Below are 3,830 nucleotides of genomic sequence, written 5' to 3'. Positions count from 1 at the left end.
GATCACAGGGATCAAAGTCATGGTTGTTTTCCCATTTGTTTCATCTTGTCACGTCTTCGTTAGTGTCGGTGGAGTAGATTTTCATTGACTTCTGATTTTTTATTGTATTAATTAATCATCATCATCCATATACATATGAACTCGAAGCAATTTCCGAGCAACATATCACAGATTGCTGATTAGCTACTACGTCCATGTCAAAGTTTTCCAGTTAATTTTATTTTAATTAGTCTACTGTCAAATAATATGGCGTTGAATCCATTCCTTATCCTTCTTTTCTTGTATATTTCCTGAAGGCAATGCCCTAGATTAATTTATACCAATGTTTTCAAATGCGAAAGCGAGGCGAAGGCGATTTCCTAGAGCCCCGCGAGGCGAGTGCCTCAAGGCGTAAAGGCGAAGCCTTTACCCGTAATTATTATAATAATACATTACATTTATAAATAATATGAATATACTTAAATAAGGTTCTAAATAAGCACTCTCATAACATTAAATTCAATAATACATAAGTTGATACTAAATTTATTCGAAAATAACAACTGCACTTCATTCTTCCAATTCATAATCATCATATCCATCCACACCCACATGAATATCATCACAATCATCAATGTCCAATGCTGCATCAGTGTGGGGAGGCAAAGTAAGGTCTTCTATCTCATGATCTTCATCCCTAAGTAATGCAGCAAGTTTTCTCATTTTCTTCTTGGATCTTACCTTACCTAGATATAAGATTTGAGATTAAAATTATTTGATATTTATGTAAATAGTAAGCAACTAAATAGCATATTTCAATCACTAGATACTTACTTGAGCTTTCATCATTTTTTCTTTTAGGAGAAGGTGAATAAGCAGCATGCTCGTCAAATCCTAAATCATCATCCAAGATAGGCACATCATCTAAGATCGGCTCCTCTAGTGGCTCTAGATGAATTGAGATGGAACCAAGACCATCTAAACAAAATTGAGATGGAACCAAGACCATCGGTTCCTCAATCAAACCAACACTTGAAGAAGAAAAAAGAAAAGAGAAGTGAGATTGCAATTTTTACCTCTTCTTTCCACTCTTCCTTGGCTAGTTGGCTGCGCTGCGTTCTGCACTTCTGCTTTCCATCGGTCTTGATCTGTTTTGTGAGTTAAAAGAGAGTAAGAGACCTAAAAGAGAGTAAGAGACCTAGAAGAAAAGAAACGGTGCCGTATGGGACTTAAAAAAAAAAAAAAAAAAAAAAAAAAAAAAAGTCAAAACGACGGCGTCTTCTTCTTCATCGCCTTCCTGCTGAGGCGCCGCCTCTGCACAAATCACCGCTCCGTCGCCTAGGCGACGCTTTTCCAGCAGCACGCCTCATTTGGCTCCGGCGAGGCAATTTCCGGTCGCCCCACACCGGAGCGCGCCCCGGGCGCGCCTCGGCAACGCCTTTGAAAACATTGATTTATACACCATTGGTTGGATCCTAATCTACAATTTCAAAGTCTTCGGAGTCTTATATTCCATAGTGTCCATTCTTCACCCTTAATAAATCTTTAACTCAACTATCATGAGACTTTATGGAATTAATGCTATCATTAGACTATGGAATCATAGTTGATATAGTTGCGATTGGTCTCCACGGATCATAATTCTTACGTTCTGGTTAATTATGGCTGTGAGCAGGCTTATTGCATCCTGTAGCCTCTTCATGTTCATCAATTTTTCTCTTTCCTTTGCGCAACCACTTTCCTTCAGTTTCAATCCATCCAACCACCTTAGTACAAACAACATACTCTATGAAGGTGCTGCAGCCAAGCCTTCGAGAGTCATTGAACTCAATGCATATAGCAAGGATCATTTCAGCGTATGCTGAGCCTTTGCACTTATGGGACTCCAGGTCGCAGGCAGACTTCACTACTAATTTCTCATTTGTTGTTGACACTCTTAACGATTCCCGCTCTGGTGATGGATTTGCCTTTTTTCTTAGTACTCCTGTTCACTTTCCCATTCCACCTAACTCAGCTGGTGCTCATCTAGGAATGTTCAACACCTCCACACGTTTTGAACCGTTAATGAATCAAATTGTAATGGTTGAGTTCGACACCAGGTCCGATAAATGGGTTGATCCACAAGGACAACACGTTGGGATCGATGTCAACACCCTCCGCTCAGTCGTTAATGCCAATTGGAATGCAAGCAGCAACAGTGGGAAGAAGGGTTATGTACGGATAAGTTACAATTCTACTACCCAAAACTTCAGTGTGTATTGGACATACAATGAAAGTCAAAATAACCCTGTTTTTGCTTGGAACTCTTCTCTTTCTTATCCTATTGACCTTAGAAAGGTGCTTCCTGAGTGGGTCACAATTGGTTTTTTAGCTTCTACAGGATTCGGCCTTGAGCGCCACGCTATAAAATCATGGGAATTCAGTTCAAATTTGGATTTTGATGAAAGGATTGTTAAATGGAAGAAGACAACCTTGATTGTGGTTGTTGTAGTTTCCTTCTCCGTTCTGATGATTTTTGTGCCCATGTGCTGGTTTCTAGTAAGAAAGAGAATGAAAAGGATTCGTGGAAATAATTACTTCAATGATGGGCAAAAATCTATGAATACATATCTTGAGAGACTAGCCTTGCCAAGACAATTTACTTACCAAGAATTATTTGCGGCCACTAATGGCTTTGCAAATGATACAAGGCTAGGCCATGAAGGATCTGGACAAGTATCTTTGCACAATCTGAGCAGTATGAGAAAATCTTTACAAATGAAGTCATGATAATAAGCTGAATAATACATCGACACCTGGTATAGTTCAATGGATGGTGTCATGAGCAAGGTGAATGCTTACTTGTTTATGCATACATGCCGAATAGCAGCCTTGATGAGCATCTATTTGGTTGTAGAACAAGCCTATTATGGGATTTTAGGTACAAGATAGCCTTGGGCTTGGCCTCGGCCCTTCATTATCTACATGAAGATGTAGAGCAGTGTCTGCTTCACAGGGATATTAAATCAGCTAACGTGCTATTGGACAATGATTTCAATACTAAGCTTGGCGATTTTGGCATTGCTAAGCTCGTGGATACTCGGTTTAGGACTCAAACAACAGGGGTGGTAGGGACTTTTGGATACATGGCACCAGAATAAGCAAATGGAGGAAGGGCTAGTAAAGAATCAGACATGTTTAGTTTTAGAGTTGTAGCCTTGGAACTAGTATGTGGAAGGCGAACTTACGAGGATGGAGAGTATCACTTGCCACTTTATTGGTGGGTTTGGCAGCTGTACCTTGCTGGAAATCTTCTTGATGTAGTCGATGAGAGATTAGAAATATATTTGATCGAAATGAAATGGAATGCTTGTTAATGGTTGGGTTATGGTGCACTCACCCAAAAAGCAAGGAGAGACCAAAAGCAGGACAAGTAATTGAGGTTCTTCGACTTGAAGCACCATTGCTGGAACTCCCAGCGGACATGTATGATCATCATCTTCTGCCTCAACTTCAACAACATGCTGTTTCCTCTCAGGTATCCTTGACTTCTAGCTTCGATACAGTGGGTCGCTAAAGTAGTACAACAACAACCACCAATCAGTTTCAAGGGCAACATAAAGGAGGTGGAGTTGGCTTAAGAAGTGAGTTTACAATTTAATTTCTGATTATATTTGTGGGTTTGAATTTGATAGGCATTTGTGCTTGAAGGTGTTAATTGGAAAATGATACACAATTTTATCATTCTATGTACCAAGCTACATGTTAAGACATGTATCATTTTCTTCATTAAAAATTTGTCTGTTTTCACCCTGCTCATGCTCGTATCATGACAACATATTTATAAATTCTTTATAATTAATGCAATAAAA

General features: G+C 39.3%; 1 pseudogene; it reads left to right on the top strand.

Annotated features, from left to right (window-relative positions):
* Positions 1 to 1,055: 1,055 nt before the first annotated feature.
* LOC133740384 (L-type lectin-domain containing receptor kinase IX.1-like) lies at positions 1,056 to 3,547 on the top strand (annotated as a pseudogene).
* The last annotated feature ends 283 nt before the right edge of the window (positions 3,548 to 3,830 follow it).

Source organism: Rosa rugosa, chromosome 3, assembly GCF_958449725.1.
Source record: "Rosa rugosa chromosome 3, drRosRugo1.1, whole genome shotgun sequence".
Lineage (NCBI taxonomy): Eukaryota > Viridiplantae > Streptophyta > Magnoliopsida > Rosales > Rosaceae > Rosa > Rosa rugosa.
The sequence above is the reverse complement of the archived record's forward strand: the minus strand, read 5'-3'. Positions and strand labels throughout refer to the sequence as shown.